The 18,788-nt window shown below is 35.1% G+C and overlaps 1 protein-coding gene across 1 annotated transcript in view; it reads left to right on the forward strand.

The window, feature by feature from the left end:
* The window catches only part of IZUMO3 (IZUMO family member 3), a 101,059-nt gene that overhangs the window by 30,458 nt on the left and 51,813 nt on the right, over positions 1-18,788 (forward strand). The window lies entirely within an intron of this gene.

Below are 18,788 nucleotides of genomic sequence, written 5' to 3' on the forward strand. Positions count from 1 at the left end.
CCAGGGAGAATACACAGCAACTTCATCATCTCAATTCCCTCTTGAAATTAGTCAACAGAAATAGTATGTACATTTCTAATGTACCTTCCATACCCAAATACTGGAAAGTCAACATGGGAATGTAATTCAGTTCTATTTTTACCAGAATATAAAACAGAAATTCATTTCAAGGTCAGTTACATTAAAAAGAATTATTTTAGTTGCTTAATATAAAATTTTAAAATAGAAATTTAAAAAATTTAGCCAAATTTTTATTTCTCCATCAGCTTTTAAAGCTATTTAGGTGGACCAAATATAATGATTAATCTGATAGAGAAAAAGTAAACAACAATAGAAATTAATTATTCAATTTGCCTAAATGGATTTAGTCTTTGCTTCAAAAAATAAATAAGAAATATGAAGTTTTATGCACTTAGAAAAAAAAGCAATAAATATTTCCAGCTAAGATGGTTGCCTGAAAGGTATGTGTATGCACGTGAAGGTAAGGCAGGATGGGTGGGTGGGGGTTAAGTCAGCTGAGTTCTCCCATTTCCACAACAGTAAGTACCTATAAAGAGCACCAGATTGAATAAGAATAAAAAAATCCAAGGAGCAACTATGATTATTTCTTCCACCTCTGAATTATTGCCTTGGGCAATAATTTGAAAGGTGGCCCACCAGAAAAGTCAGTCCTGACTCTTCTGTAAAAAGTTTGCAGTCTCCCAGTCTACCAGAGACAATCCAGACACAATGCTGTCCAGTCATAAGTACAAATTTCAGGAACCTTATATTATCAATTTAATAAAATTTCTTAGAATGAAAATAAACAAATGTGGGGAAATGTGCATTATAATCTTGTAAAAATTGAAATTTACTACATTTATCCAATAATAAAAATAGGGGAAAATGGTCTTTGATTGCTCTTATGACTAAAATCATTAACCATGAGCCCTTCCAAAGAATATAACTCTGGTATTTTGTCACTTAAAAGCCACACATTCACAATTTTGTGTTCATGTGAATGTTTTCTTTTTTTACAAGCTTACCTCAAATATCTTTCTTAAACTCTGAAAGACTAAAAAGAATTTGGAAAATTTTTCATGGTAGTTCTGGAATTGTTTAAAAGGACTTGGTTTTATATGCGACATCTTATTAAACAAGAAAATAATATGATGAACTTCAAAATAAGCCTCATAAGCACTTCTGCAATCACATAGCCCAATCTAGTTTGTCTTGAATGAATTTATTCAGCAATGAATTATTATTAACCAATTATTTCTTAACCATATAAAAATCCATGGAAGCCAACACTTTCTCTGAACTATTCAGTTTTGTGTTTTACAAAATTATTTCATCTATTTAATTCTATTTGATTCAGGCTGCAGACCTATAACATAGTCAGGGGCAATACTAATCACTATTTTACAGTTTAGAATACTGAGCTGCAGGAAGATTATAACTCAAAGGGTAGGTTGTGAGTTTCTAATTCAATCAGGATTAGAACCAAATACTTTTGGCTTCTAATCTAGTAGACTCAGTATTTTATCACAATGTTGCCCAAATTCACAAAAAAAAAAAGCAAGAAATTTTTTGTGGGATTTTTTTGTTTTGCTTTGTTTTTATCTTCCATCTTGGAATCAACCCTGTGTATTGGTTCCAAGGAAGAAGAGCAGTAAGATTTAGTCAATGGGGGTTAAGTGACTTGCCCAGGGTCATGCAGCAAGGAAGTGTTTTAGGCCACATTTGAACTCAGGACCTCCCATTCCTAGTCCTGGCTATCAACCCCCTGAGCCACCTAGTTGTCCTGAGTTTCAAGTTTTTTAAGGAATTGGAAAAATGAGTAGAACACAGGAACTTTAGGGAAATACCCAACAAGCTGAAGCCTTCAGTGCTTCACAACTCTACAGTGATGCCCTCTGCTACGATAATTTTTCTAGTCTATTTCTTGACTTTGGGCTCTACTCTTGGGGATGTGGAGGCACTGTGCCAAGCTTTAGATCTTGCTTATTGCTGTTTTCAGAGCTAAACCTAGGAGTCTGTAAATTTTTGGTACTTCCAAATTGGTACGATCTGTAAGAAATAAAATTAATATAGAGACAGAATTAAAAATATCATGGTTTCAAAAGGTTTATTGAAAGCCATTTAGAAAAATGAAGGCACATGCCTATTAAGATTTAGTTCAAAAGTTGTGCCATATCTCTGCCACCTGGCTGCTTCAGCAGGAAAAGAGGAAGTACCAATCAAGTCTTGAGTCTTTATACCTCTGTCTACATAAGCACACTTCCTGTCCACCTCATTACACGAGAGGAATCATGGGAAATGTAGTTTTGAAAGAGTCCTAAATGTCTCCAAGAAGTTTAGATCAGGGGCCTCAAAATAGCTCCAGAACTCCCAAATTTCCAATATCACAGATCTAAGGACAGGTGTGGCCTCTATTCTCCTGCTTGTGTTCTGGTGTTTTACCCAGGAAGACACTCTCTTTCCCTTGAGCTACTAGCTCTAACACTCCTTCTACTTGACCAGGAACCAAGATCTCTAACAACTATGATAACAAGTGTTCCCCTTTGTCTTTGAATTGAGACCAGAGTCCCTATTTCCTCCTGTCTGCCTTTGTAGCACCACCAGAGCCCCTGCTCCCCCTACAGCAAGAAGTCCTCTCACTCTTTTTGGCCCTGTGACTGTGACCTGTAATTGCATATGGATAATGCAAGAGTCTTGAACCCAACACCAACAACAGGTGCCATGCAATATATTTACACAATGCAATCATAGTTTGCATCACTAAAAGAATTGGGAAAATGTCCCCTCCTCCCTTTGTGGTTAGCAGACTAAATCCAATTATACAATATTTTTACATGCTCCAAAACACTTCCATTACAGCTTCCAAACCAAGGTCTCATCCTCTCCATGTGGAAAAGTTTTTTCAGCCAAGCACAACTCCCATCGCACTAGAAATTGCTAGAAGATCAGGGGGTTGAATTACATAGCAGAGCTCATGCCCTTTATAAATAGTCAACAAATCCTTATACTACAAATAGAAACTTCCAAATATCTTTGAGAATTTAATAAATACCTTATGTTGGAACTAAAGCAGCATTTCAAATAGAATTATTACCCCAAATCATCTGGACATCATACCAATCCATGACATTTAGAAATAATATTTTTAATAGATGTCGCACAATCCTTCTCTCTGATGCATAAAGTAAAGGTATTGGACTCAATGACCTCTGAGGTCTTTCTAAATCAATAATCTCATGAATATTCAGAAACTCTAAGGTATATAGAATGAAATTTTCAAAATATAAAGATGCAAAATATTAAAGTTATGGGAAAATAAGATGAATTGCATGAACATCTCAGTATTCTTTTTTGATATTGTTGCAGTTCCAAATATGAGTTCACATTCGAATACTTTAATTCCATTAGATAAAGAAGTCATTTTGTCCATCTATACATTAATCCATAGAATCTAAAATGTTAAAAAAGACAAAAACAAATAACTACTACAGGAAGATAAGAGTTGTGTCCTTAAGTCATTTTCAATCAGAATCAAAACAGAAAGTTTAAAAACAATGAGATAACAGTGAAAGTAAAAATAATAATAACAAAAGCAGCTGACATTTTTATAAAACAAGACTTGAAGTTTCAGAAAGCATTTTCCATAAATTATCTCATTTGGTCATCACAACAATCTTATGAGGTAGATGTTATTATCTTTTATTTAGAGATAAGAAAACTGAATCTCAGACAAGTTAAGTGACCTGCACAGGATCATACTGTAACCGAATTTCTTAATCAGGGATTCAACATAGGACTACTCAGCTTCAAATATAGCACTCCATCCATTCTATCTTTTTGTAAGTTTGAATTCTCATGTATCACGTTTGCTTAAAATATTAATTATAGCTGTACATATCCCAAGTCACTGAATATTTCATTCTAAATAGTCTTCCAGTTACCTTTATTTTCATGAACTCAACATCACAGTTTTGGGGTTCAATGATTTGCTGACCTATGCCTAATTAATAGAATAGGAAGGCTGAAAAAAATAGTTAACACATACATTTAAAAAACATAGGTGGGAAGAATAACAGTGAAATTTCATAGACATTGTTTTTAAACCTGTACACCTACTCAAGTTTTCTGTGCAGCAAAAATGGTCTATACTTTCTCACCATGACACACCAATAGAAAATCTACATGGCTAATGTGCCAGAAATACTAATTCACTTGATGAGAGCTTCAGTTGCCCTTTTTCATTCAATTTTCTTACGAAAAGTGGTATCAGAATAATATCAACTTAAGCTTTCTATAACCCTTGTCCTGGATCAAGTTGAACACTATCTGAAGGAGTCCTTTGCTCAGGACAATGAGATTTATCTTTCTTTGAACAGTTTTCCTTCAACATAAAGAACCATTATAACTAGGACATTTTGATACTAGAACTAATAGCACAAATCATGGCTATAGTGGGGTGAGGCAGAGTTATACGGTTACATGTTTAACAATTGGCTTTTGCATGTGGAGCTGTCCACAGACATATTTTTAAGTTTAATCTACATTATTGACATTTTCTCCATCACTCTGCTTACTCTAAACAGTCAACAGAATACTAAATCAAGCTCTGATTTGCAATATTTGCAAATTTCCAAGTTGTAAAAAACTCATACTGAAAAATTTAACTTTTGCCTCTTTTAAGTCAGTTTGAACTGGTTCCAGAATACTCTTCACAGAAAGAAGAAACAGTAAAAACAGGGAAGAATTTTACTTCAGTCTATTGTCTCATAGCTTTTTATCTGAATAAATTATTTTTTTGCCAGACAAGTACTAAGCATTTTTATTTTTCAATTGCTGTGTGACTGTTTTCAATGTCCTCTAACTGTAATGCCCTCTAAATTTGGTGAGACAGGAGGGCAGCTGGGTAGCTCAGTGGATTGAGAGCCAGACCTAGAGACAGGAGGTCTTAGGTTCAAAACTGGCCTTACATAGGTACTTCCTAGCTCTTTGACTCTGGGCAAGTCACAACTCCCATTGCCTAATCCTTACCACTCTTTCCCCTTGGAACCAATACATAATATTGATTCTAAGAAAAAAGGTAAGGTTTGTTTGTTTGTTTTTAATAAATGAATAAAATAAATTTGGTGAGACAAATCATTAGCAGGATCTGAAATTCCCTTACTTTGACCACCAAGCATACCAGGAGGGTGTAGATTGTCTAGAAAGGGAGTAGAGAACAGAGTATAATAGAACTGACTTAAAAGAGCCAAAATGCCTAATTAAATAATTGAGACTTGAAAGGGAAAAAAAAGGAAAGAGGAGAGGTGATGAATTATGACTATAGTGAAAGGTAGATGAGTTTTATTCCCTGCTCAGATCACAACACTTGCAGTCCAGACTCCTTTTCTCTTTGGTTAGTAGACAAAGGCAAAGCCAAGATACCTTGACATGGAGCTAAGGTATGAAGTGATCTATTCACCTCCAATCATCAGGACCAATAAGAATGAGGGAACACCTGAGACTTCTGGCTGGATTTATCTCCCATCAGAAGGAAATTTTCATGAACTCCTTTCCTCACAATCTCTGTGATTCATAAATAATTGGATGGCTGAGTTATTTAATCTCCCATCCCTAACCCCCATTTTCTGTTATCTCATCTTCATTTGCTCATACTATTGCCCTCCCATATCCCTTTTCAGTTTTGTCTATGAACTTCTTATCCCTTATTGAACAAGTTTCATTATAGAAGTTCTCCTCAATATATCTTCCATATTCTTGCACTCACAGAAATATGGTTTTTCCTCAAAGCAGTGAATCTATAAAAACTCTGTTGAACATTGCTTATATATCCTCTCATATCAACCTACTCATTCACCTTTAATGGGGAACCAACTACGCCTAGTTTTCATTTTCTTGTTATCAGTTAGCAAGCACTCATCCTTTGAAGTCCATTTGATTAAAATTTATAACTCATACTAATATCATATAACTCTAAATTCCTATTATACTAACTTTTTTGAGAAATTCAGTGCCTGATCCCATCTTTCTGTCCAGCTCTTACATGCTGATGTCCCTTCAAATTTCCTAACCTCCCAGTTCCTCAGTCTTCGCAACTTCAATGACCACCTTCTCTACATTATTTGAGCTACAGTCAGGGATACTTTTGATCTTCTCATTGCCCATAAGCCTTCCACTCTAATTATCAAAAATTCCTAAATTATTTTTTCAGATTCTAAGTTTCTATCATTTCAATTCTTCTCATGCCTAAAACCTCCAAAAACTATTCTTCATCATAATCAGAAAATCCAACTCTTTCATTGTTCAATATTTTCCCAGTCCATCACCTCTGCTCTAACTTCAATTTCCTCTTTTCCAATTATTAACCAGTTTAATTAAAAACTGTTCCCTATTCTCTAATAACTTGCACCTTTTTTTTCCAATCAGTTTTCATGCCTAACAAATGTCTTACTGAATTACTCCTATCACATGCTTCCTCCATTTCAGAACATTAATTGCTGAATGGAGCTGGAAGAAATACTAACTTCTTTTAAAATTTGTCCTCCTCCAAGTAATATCCTAAGAACTCTCATCCTAGAATCTCTTGGAATAGCAAGCCAACAAATCAATAAGCGCATATTTAGTATCAATTATGTGCCAGGCACTGTGCTGAAAAGAGAGATTAAAATAATAAAGAAATTTCTCTCATAGGTTTTTAATCTAATGCAGGAAAAACAACATACAAACAACCCATATATACAGTATAAATTGAAGATAATCATAGAGAGGTACATTAGTATTGAGGACAATTAGGAAGATTTTTTTTGTGGAAGGAAAGATTCCAGCAGACTTGAAAGAAACCAAGAAAGGGATGAGGAGAGAATTACAGGCATAGGGAATAGTCATTGAAAATGGAATTGGGAGTTGAAGTATCCTATTATAGGAAGGAGACCGGGGTCACTGGAATGTAGTAAAAGGTGGCAAAATGTAAAAAAGATCACAGAAGTAAAAAAAAGGAAGATTGTAAAGAGAATTAAAAATTAAAACAAGGATTTTAGATTTGATTGACATTGGCATATATAAACACAATATCCCACACCTCTATAGCTACTTGTTATCCTTTTCAGACACTTTGTCCTTGCAAGCTTTCTCCTTAATGACTACCTATTCTGAGAATTATTCTTTGGATTCCATTGATCTCTGGTGCTTTTGATCTTCTTAAAAATGAGTAGAAGTCAGTTGTAGTTAATGGGCATTCATCATAACTATAACCAATTAAAGTTTATTAATTATTGTTCTTATAGAAGCAGATTAAAAACACTTCTCTGAAATTTGGTAAAATTAAAAACTTATGCTTTCATATTTTCAAATATCATTTATTTCCTTGTTACTTGTATTATGCCTACATATAGGTATTTGAGTATGCAAAATAATTCACAGTTTTTTTCTTTGTGAAATATTTTATATACTTTTTCAAATTATATGCAAAAATCTTTTTAACTTTTGTTTTTTATCTGTTTCAATTTCTCACTCATACATATCCTTTCCTGAGACAGTAAACAATGAAATATAGATGATAAATGTTCAATTATGCAAAATGTAAAGTTTTAAAAGTATAATTTATTTATTAGTTCAAAGATTTTCTTACTTTCAATTCAATCAAATTGGTAACTTTTTTACTTTACTTTTTTTACCTTAAAAAAAGTAATCTTTTTTTTAGTTGCATGTTCAATTCGTTGATCAGATCTTTCTCTATTGTATTAATATAAGCATATAAAGATAAAAAAATTTTCCTTAAGACCTGGTTTGGATGCATCCCATAAATTTTGGTGTGTTGTCTCATTGTTGTAGTTCTCTTTAATGAAATTATTGATTGTTTCTATTATTTGTTCTTTGACCCATTAAGTTTGGTATTTAATCTGTTTCCATATTCCTTCATTGACTATAATTTTTATTGTATTATGGTCTGAAAAGGATCCATTAGTATTTCTACTTTTTGACAATTAATTGTTAGGTTCTTGGGCCCTAATACGTTATGAGTTTTTATGAGGGTGTCATGTACCAATGAGACAAAGGTACTTTTCTTTTTATTTCCATTAAGTTTTCTCCAGAGCACTATCATATCTGACTTTCATAAAATACTATTCATCTCTGTTACTTCTTCCTTAATTTTTTTTAAATTTCTCTAGATCTAAGAGGGGAAAGTTGAGGTCACCCACTAATAAAATTTTATTACATATTTCCTCCTCTAACTCATTTAATTTTTCATGTCAGAATGTTGATGCTATACAACTTGGTGCATATATTTCAATATTGATATTTCTGAGGCCAGCTAGGTGGCTCAGTAGATTTAGAATCAGGCCCAGAGAAAGAAGGTGCTGGCTTTATATTTGGCCTCAGACATTTTCTAGCTGTTTTTATGGGGGGAAAACTGGGAGTTAAATTAAATATTATCAGGGTTCTAAGGAAGAGTAAGCAAGAGACAAGACAAGGCAATAGACTGGGATTAACAAGTTGGGGAAATACAATTTAGAATGGGTTTGGCAGTTGGAGGCCCAACTTGCCAACACAGATCCAACTAGCCAGGGAGTCTGTGAAACTAATACGTGAGTAGACTGACAATAGGTTTTATAAACAGGGTTTTAATTCAATGAACTATAGTCTGAAAGAAAGGAAAAGGGGTCCTAATATATCAGTCTATGGGCAAGCCTCAGGGTCAGGGAATGGACTTAATTTACACTAAGCTAGAGACCATAGCAGGGCAAGCACAATGGAGATCAGGAATTAAGTGGGATCCTCACTGCTGAGTCCTGACAGAATCCAGTGACAATACAGCTTTCCCAGGTCTTCAGCCAAGTACTCCTTCAGTTGGGTAAGTCAGGGAGCTAAACCAAACTGAGTTGACCAGCAACCCAGGTTAGGTTTTATAGTCTGAAGCAAACCTCCCACAGGCAGATGACTTTCCTCCTTCTGGATATCAGGATACAAACTCCACTTCCTCTGAGGTCTCCCAGGGGTTCAGTTACAATTTGTCTCCAGCCATCATGGAGTCCATCTCGGAGAGAGAAGCAACACTTCCTGCTTCCCCATTCCATTTAGAATTCTCCAGCCCTGCTTGCTAAGCCTCCCAACTAGCTAATCTTAAACATCTTATTAATTCATCTTACAACACTGTATGACCCAGGCAAAACACTTAACCTCCATTGCCTAGCCCTTACCACTCTTCTGCCTTAGAACCAATATGTAGTATTGAGTCTAAGATGGAAGGTTAGGGTTTAAAAAATAAAAAAGAAGGGAAATAATATTGGTACTACTACCTTATCTATGCTACCCTTCAGCAAAATGCATTTTCCCTATTTTTGATCTTATTTTGTCTTATTTGCTATTTTTCATTTTTTGTACATCAACTGAAGTATAATAGAACCTGGTCCAACCCCTTACTTTTACTATGTGTATTTCTGTTTCAAGTGCATTTCTTATAAACAATATATTGTCAGATTTTGGCTTTTACTCCATTCTGCTTCCATTTTATAAGTGAGTTTATCCCATTCACATTCACAATTATGATTACTAAATACGTATTTGTCTCCAATTTTTACCTCTTTATCCTTCTCTCTCTGCTTTCATCCTTTCTTCCTCAAAAGTCTTTTGCCAATTGACACTCTCTACTATCAATCCCACCTTCTTTTCAGACCTCCCCACCGTCCTATGTGTCTGTATGATAAGATAGAGTTCTATATCCAACTAAGTAATTTTTGTTATATCCTCTTTGAGCCAGAAACATTGAGAGTAAAACTGAACCTTTCTCACCATGCTTTCACCTTCCTTTCCAATGTAAAAGCTCTTCCCTTCATGCCTCTTTTATGTGAGATAATTTATCCCATTCTACCTCTTCCTTCCCTCTTCTCCCAAGACATCCCTCTTTCTTATCCCTTAATTTATTTTTTAAATCATCCAATCATATTGTACTCACATTCATGCCCTCCATTGTCTCATCATTCTTGACCTTCATACTAGCCACTCTGTACTCAGCAATAACATCCATCTACTCATCATAGACTCTAAACAAAAAAAAAAAACTGGAAAAAATATGGGCACTAGTATCATTCTTTTTTCATTTTTTTATAACCTTTACCTTCAGTATCTAGAATCAATACTATGTATTACTTCTACAGCAGAAGAATGACAAAGGCCAATTAATGGTAGTTAAGTGACTTGACCATGGTTACACAGTTAGAGAGTGTCCAAGGCAGATTTGAACCCTGGATCTCCCATCTATGGGCTTGACTTTCTATCCACCGAGGCACCTAGCTACTGCTAGTATTTTTCTTTCTGTCTATTTATATACCTATCTTTATTTATTTATGTACTGATCTATCCTCTGCTGCTTTTCCTTCTTAAAATCTCTGGCCCAGAAATTTTTATGAATATTCCTAGACATTTTCACAAAGTAAGGCCATAGCTTCTGCTCAAAAATATTTATTGTTGGAGAATGATAGGATGACTATTTATTACAGGTAACATATAACCCTTACCTTCTATCTAGATTTTATAAATGCCTGTTATTTTATTCTTCCACATTCCTAATAGTATTGCCCATAATTGTAGTTTCTTTTGCTGTTTCATGTGAAACATAAAGGGGAAGCTGGGTCCCTAATGCCCAAGTGATATGTCAGTGAAGACTAAAGAAGGTAATGTGGGGGGCATAAGAAATGGTCATTAGTAGAAAGAGAAAAGAAGAGCAGGGTTGGACGTTTAATGTGAGTTGACCTAATCCTTCTCCACAGTACACCACTTTCAGTTATTAATTATGATTCTACGTCTGTGAGTCAACAAACATTATAGTGCCTGTTATTTCCCAGGCACTATAGTAACAATTGAGGACACAAAGGGAAGGAAAAGACGGTTCTCTTCTCAAAGAGTTCACAGCCTAATAGAGGAGCCAAGATGCAAAAAAACCAAACAACAAAAAACCCCACTATGTACAAACTTGCTACATATAGAATAAATTAAAAATAATAGAAAGTAGGCATTAGAATTAAAGAGAAATATGGGAAAACTTTTCATAAAAGATGGGAGCGAGATGGGGTCAATGTTGAAGGGAGTCTTTCCAGGAGGGTTCACTGCTCTGGACTCTTGTCTTCTATATTCAGTTCTATGGGAGCGACCTCTAGAGAGAGAGAAAAGGCATTTTCCCCTTCTTTTTGTTTGTTCTCTGACTCATTAAACCCCCCCCCCCAAATTAGTCCAGTAAAACTTCCTTAAATAAACCTTAGGGATAGATCATATCTAAAGTAACCCTCTGAAAAAGAATTATGATATGTCCCTTTTATCAAAATACTTCCAGAAAAGGGACTTTTAAAACACAAAAGACTCATAAGAATGAAGCAATAAATGTACAAAACATTGGCTCATCACTACAAACATATTTTCTGAGGAGGTAAGAAAGGCTTCCCAGACTTAGTGGACTTCTAAACATATTTCATTTTCATCTCTATCTCCATTGTCCAAACAGCAATTCACCCCTAAGGTGTACATGTTTCAGTCAGGCAGGAATGTATGGATCATCTTACAGGTAGTAGTCACCTTCTCCTTCAAGAAGGATATAGTTTAAGGAAACACTGCCTACTTGGTAACCAGTACCTAGACTTCTCTGTGACACCAAGTTTCACTAACTCACTCCATAACTATTAAGGCTAAGATCACACGTCTCAGTGTGCTCTACTAGCATCTGCTTGGTTGGGAGAGAGAGAGAAACAAAGCAAAACATATAGACTTGAAATTCAATAATTGGTTCATTTAGATGGGCCCATTCACTAGCTGCCATCTGTGTATATTCACAATAACTACTATTGGGATAGAAAGAGGAAAAGGAAATCCCTTCCTCCTCTAGTAAATTTAAAAGAAAACTATAGGAGCCTCAAGCACCAGATTCAAAAGAGAAGTGAACAAGAGTAGGGATGTTCTAAGCAACCTGCCTTACTTCCCAAATTGTTGGGTACCATCTACAGTGATAGGTACTATAAGGATGAGAAATAATTTGCTCAATTATCCCAAAGATCAAGTCCTTCAAAGCTAAGAATTCATATCTCTCCTTCTGAGGTCAGAACACCTTTGCCCACCTCTACAAGAGGTATCCTATTTCAGAAGATCAGGGTTTCTCCCCTGTTACTCCCTATCACAAATGGAAGTCTCCTAAGTTTCTAGTCAATGAAGAGAAAGTATAGAAACCATGTGTTCATTTGGAAAGGCAAGTGAAAAGAGTAGTTGGCATGTGAAGGTTAAAAAATTCCTTAATAGAATATAATACATATGCACATATATGCAACATATAATATAATATAAATATAGAATATATAGAATATAGAAGCCTTTTGTGTCATATGGATTGTGGACAGAGAGACTTTAAAGTTCTTGGTGAAAACTTGCAGGTTTTACCAAATGCTTCATATTCTTGGAGAACATGAAGGAAAAGAAAGTTTCTAGAGGAGAAAGAAATGATAGCAGCTGCAAGCTTCATAGGATTGATTCAGGTACATTAACCAAAAAAGCTGATATTTTTTTTGCTTAACTAAGCTTGTCCAGTTCAGTGCTAGGCACATGGTGGAGAGGCTAGGATTCTACATTGTTAGGCCTAGTTTCAACATGGCCATTATGACAAAACAGCTCCGCTACTTATTTCTTGTGTGACCTGAGGTGTATCATTCAACATCTTTGGGCTTTCATTTGTCATCTTTAAATGAAATTAGGGCGATAGGAATGAGGATTCATAAATTTCTTTTGAGCTTTAAGTTTATGATCCTAAAGCTGTTATTTTGTACTCCATACTGAATTCTCCCTTCCCTTCCTAACAAAAAGGTGGAGGAGAGAAATTAAGAAAGTTCAGGACAAAATTGCAAAGACTTAGGGGAAATTCACAGATCATTTCATTATTTTCCCAATTGTCATTTCAAAGCATTGTTGAGTTTTGTAAAAATTTGGCAAGCTCAGTGATGTAGCTAGAGAAAGATCATTCTGCTGTGACCATGTTACATCTCAATACAGGCCTCTCATTTTTCATGTCCCTAGCTTAAAAGCAAATAGCGAGCTCTAGAGAAGGGTCTGCGGTTGGCTGATCTGAAGTTAGACTTGGAACAGTGGCATTTCCAGATGTGAAATGAACATTTCCCACTAGATCAAAAAATCTCTGACATAGTGCTGCATTCTCAGCCCTTTAAAGCTTACTCTTTGGGACCTGAAATTATTTTTAATTTCCCCTCCCACTCACCTACCCCAAATTCAGAAGAACAGAAGGGTCACCTTGATGTTGCTGTGTTTGTGGCAATTTTTGCCTTCATCTTAATTTCTTAGTTGAAAGGATTCTCATATTTGCACAGGAAATTTTTCCACTATAAAACTCAAAAATATAAGCAGGCTTTATCCTACAGCCTTCAACTTTCTAAGCCATTTTTTGTGCCATTCAACTCTGGTTCCTTAAGTAGTATGAATCTCTGTTGTCAGCTGCATTTCACTGATAATGTCATCAGATGACAAGAAATTGCATTGGCTTTGGAGGATTGAAAGAAACAACTAAATGTTTGCAAGTTCCCCTTCACAATCAACATGTCTAAAGAATGAAAATTCTGATTTTACTACTATACGCTATGTATTTTGGAATGGCTACGAACCCTGAAATACTACATCTCCCAGAACTCTCTACCTTAACTTCCTCAGACACCTTCCTTTGTGGGAGGTGTCTGAGAAAGAAACAAAAAAGAAGAAGGGGCCCAGGTTTTGGCACCTTTTTTGGAAAAAGGAGGAGAGCACCTTTTTCCCAGAAGAGAGACTTTTGCTCCAGAGATCTAATTCCTAACTTTCCCAAACCTTTCTTTCTCCAACCTAAATAAACCCAGCTCTACTATCTCTATGAAAGTCTAGCCTGATTTTTGTTCTGCTCTGAAGGGATCGGGTTAATTTCCCCACTGAGGTTGGGTCTACTCTGGCTACCTTCCCTCCCGTCCTTTTCCCTTACCTTCTCCTTTCTTCCATCCTTTCTCCTTTTTTCAACAACACAATACCTATATACAACATCATACTACAGAAGATAGAATGTCTTTAATATTAAGAAAGAGGCTGGCAAAAAATTATAACAGCTGAAAATGTCCCTACTTTAGCACATTTTTTCCATCCTGGAAAATAAAAGCAGTAAGAAAATTCAAGAGAGGGAAGAAACAAACAATAATATTTTTTCCTTTTTCCTTCAGCTCTGTTTGGTTTCAGCTCCAACAATATCATGACACCCCTATAAATCTCATCATCAGACATACTGACTCAGCTTGAATACTCAACATCTTCTCAGCACCAACAACTGCCTGTCCCTTCTGCCAGAGTACTGGGAAGATGAGCAATAAACTCTTCCAAAAGCTTTCCTTTATAGAGGGCTCAGAACTTTCCAGGTAGTTATCCATCTTCTATCAAAGGCTTTACTGGTTTCAAGTAAACAATTATCATGGCCCCAAAAAGTAACCCATGGTATTTCCTCTTTTTCAGCTTTGTTTTGTGTATGTTCTTGCCCCATTAGATTGTAAGCTCTTTGAAGGCAAGGACTGTCTTTCTTTTTCTTATTTGTATACCTAGTGTTTAGCACAGTCCCTAGCACATATTGCCATAGAATTTAGGCATACTTATTTATGACAGTATTTTATCTCCCCCACTAGAATGTAAGCTTCTTGAGGGCAAGAGCTATCTCATTTTTGTATTTATATTTTTAGGACATACCAGAGGGCCTAGACCATAGTAGGTAATAATAAATGCTTTTTGATTGATTATTTGGATTTTTATTATTTGAAATATAAGAAATTCACAGGAGAGTATATTACTTTAAACTACCCTTTGTATTTTAGTAAATCCAATAATTGTTTTGAATTTATAATAATTAACCTTTCATTACTTTTATGAATTTGAAATTTTGGTCTTCCCTGTAACATACAGTTGGGTAGCTAATCCAGAGAGATCATCCATCACTATGTAAATATTGTGGGAAAATGCATTATTACATTATTTGGGAAACATTAATTATTATACTTTTTAAATCTAACATTGAACAAGTGAATATTGTTTGTACACAAAATGTTATTCTATCTTCAGTAGCTCTCAAGAAATGATGGACATGGCTATAAAGAATTTTAGGTTCTCCCAGATCCTAGATTCACTCAAAGCATTCTTATTTGGGGTCCTCACACCCAGTTCTTATTTTAGGTCTATGTAAACTTATGTTTTGAGTTCCCTTTGTGTTTTAAGTTCATCCAAATTTTATTGGATGTTCACATTTGCTGATATTGATCTCAATCTACTATACTTTCAAGTTTTCTCAGAAAAATTACTTCAATGTGTAAAAATGGTTCATACATCTGTACCCTTTCCTATATCCTATATAATGGAGATCTCTGGGGGTGAAACCAAGATGGAGGAATAAAGCAAAGAAGCTCAAAGTCACCATGAGAATCCTCTCCAACCAATATCAAAATAATGCCACAAAACAAATATAGGAGTGAAAGAACCAACAAGGAGACATAGTGAAACAATTTTCAAGAAGAGAAAAACCTAAAAGGTAGGCAGAAAACATCTGTGGTACTGCAGTGAGAGGAGAGCAGAGATAGCAGGAGGCTAAAGCAAGGAGTAAAGAGCAAGCCAAGAGCAAAACACACACTCCCGCCCTTTATCTGCTGTTCCAGGTTCAGAGCCTAAGCCCAATCTAACATCTAGACCCTGAGACCCTGCCTGGCAAACTAGAGGTTCAACCAACCTACTCCCCAAGAAATTCTAAACCTGTGATGAAATCAGGCCTCAAAAATCAGGATTGAGCAACTATAAACTAATGATTTCATAAAAAAATCAAGAAACAATAAAACAAAATCAAAAGAATGAAAAAAAGAAGAAAACATGAAGTTTCTTATTGTAAAAACAACTGACCTGGAAAATTGACCTAGGAGAGACAATTTAAGAATTATCAGACTATATGAAAGCCATGATAAAAAAAAAAAAAAGCCTGGCATCATTATACCAGAAATCATCAAAGAAAACTGCCCATATATCCTTGAAGAAGAAAATAAAATTGAAATGGAAAGAATTCACAGATTGCTTCAGAAAGAAATCCACAAATGACAACTTCCAGGAATGTGATAGCTAAATTCAAGAATTCCCCCCCCCCAAGCCAAGGAGAAAATACTGCAAGCGGCCAGAAAGAAACAATTCAAATACCATGAAGCTACAATCAAGATCACAGAGGACCTAGTAGCTTCTACATTAAAGAATTGAAAGGCATGGAATATAATATTCAGTATGGCAAAAGATCTAGGTTTACAACCCAGAGTCACCTATCCAGCTAAATTGAGAATATTCTTTCAGGGTGGGAAATGGACATTCAATAAGATAGAAGATTTCCAAGTATTTCTGAGAAATAAGCCAGACCTAAGTAAAAAAATCTGAAGTCCAAATATGAGACCTGAGAGAAACCTAAAAAGGTAAATAAGAAAGAAAATTTAAGGAACTCAATAAGGTCAGATTAGATAAGATTAGATAAGAACAGAAATAAGGTATTTCTACAAGGAAAGAGAATATTTGTAATTCTCAAAAATTATTCAATAGTAGAGGAGGTAGAAGGAATATATTTAGAAAGAGGATTGGGAAGTAAGCTGATTATGATAATATGATGCATCTGACAATGTATTATGACATGATGTGTATGTAAATATAATGATACTAAATGATATATATGTATGATATGTATGTATATGATATAGTATATTAAAATATCATGGGGTGAAAAAGAAATGCACTGAGAGAAAAAGGAAGGGAGAGATAGAATGGGGTAAATTATATAACACAAAGAGGCATGAAAAATCATTATGGAGTGGGAAAGATAGGGGTGGTAACAGGCAATGCTTCAACTTTATTCTCATTGTAATTGGCTCTGAGAAGGAAACAACAAATAGACTCATTGGGGTATAGAAATATATCTTACCCTACAGAGAAGTAGAAGGAGAATAAGACAAGGGATAGGGGAGGCAATTGAAGAGAGGAGAAAGTGGGGAGGTGATAAAAAGCAAAACAATGGTGAGGAGGAATGGAGTAAAAGGTGATAGAAGAAAGAAGTAAGGAAAAGGAATGAATTGTTAGAATTGGTGTTGAAGGATAATATTTGTGTATCACAATGGAATTGCTTGTTGCCTCTGGGAAGGGGAAGGGAAAAGGGGAGGGAAAGAACATGAATCATGTAACCATGGAAAAATACTTAAATAAAAATAAATACATAAATCCTATCTAATGTAAACCTTCCAGAGCCTGGATGAGAGAAAACCACAGTTTCTTTCCAGAATTCTTTCTCTATGAAACAATCTAATAAATCTATTTCTAAAGCTTTTTTTCAGAAGGAGTGGTGATGGAATATTATTGTGCTATAAGGTGATAGAATATTATTGTGCTATAATAATGACCTGGAGGCTTTCTATATGAACTGGGAGAACCTCCAGGAACTGATTCAGAGTGAAATGAGCAAAACCAAAAGAGCATTGTACACAGAAAGTAAAACACTGTGGAACAATCCAATGTAATGGACTTTGCTACTAGTAGTAATGCAACAAGCCAGGACACTCCTAAACGATTTATAAACACATCTAGAGAAAGAACTATGGGAGTTGAAATGCAAAAGAACATATGGCATCACTTAATACATGTATATGTGAGTATGTGATTTGGGGTTTAGGCTTTAAAAAATCACTCTAAAGCAAAAATGAATAAATCCCATCTAGTAATAGTGAATAATCCTTGTAATAACTTGTTATAGACTTTTAACTAGCATTTTACTTAAGATTTTTGCATCTATGTTCATTAAGGATAACTCCACCAAGGACGGTCCCAAGCCCGGCTGAAAAAGGAGGAGGGTTGGGCATGGGGCTAGCAACCTCACCCTGTAAAAAAAAAAAAATCTCACTTGCTACAGAAACGGCAACCTCATTAAACCAACAAAACCAATGATCGCCTAGTCTGGAAGATTGCTCTCCAACAGAGTCCATGACGCGTGCTGGCGAAAGCCTTTGGGAAGCCAGTTCGTCTGCCGAAAACGAAACAAAGACCATCAGAATGACATGGGCCCAGCTGGGGGAAGTTGCCCAGAACAGAGTCCGTTGGCTTGAGATGGTTGCAGCCCTATTCTCCTCTAGGGAGCCAACAGGAATAACTAACTAACTCATTAAGGATATTGGTCTGTAGTTTTCCTTCTCTGTTTTTGATCTTCCTGGGTTGGCAATCAGTACCATATTTGTATCATAAAAAGAATTTGGTAAGACTCCTTCTTTGCCTTTTTTGTCAAGTAGTTTGTAGGTCTTTAGGATTAATTGATCCTTAAATGTTTGATAGAATTAACTTGTGAATCCATCTGACCCTGGTGATTTTTTCTTAGGGGTTTCTTTGATGGCTTGTTCAATTTCTTTTTCTGGTATGGCTTTATTTAAATATTCTATTTCCTCTTCTGTTAATATTGGCAATTTATATTTTTGTAAATATTCATACATTTCAGCTAGATTGCCATAATATTGTCATATAATTTGGCAAAATAGTTCTTAATAATTACCTTAATTTCCTCCTTATTAAAGGTGAAATTACCCTTTTCATTCATGATACTGTTTATCTGATTCTCTTCATTCTTTTTCTTAAATAGATTAACCAATACTTTATCTATTTTATTTGTTTTTTCAAAATACCAGCTCCTACTCTTATTTATTAGTTCAATAGTTCTTTTACTTTCAATTTTACCAATTTCTCCTTTGATTTTT

Source organism: Gracilinanus agilis, chromosome 1 (assembly GCF_016433145.1).
Source record: "Gracilinanus agilis isolate LMUSP501 chromosome 1, AgileGrace, whole genome shotgun sequence".
NCBI classification, from domain to species: domain Eukaryota; kingdom Metazoa; phylum Chordata; class Mammalia; order Didelphimorphia; family Didelphidae; genus Gracilinanus; species Gracilinanus agilis.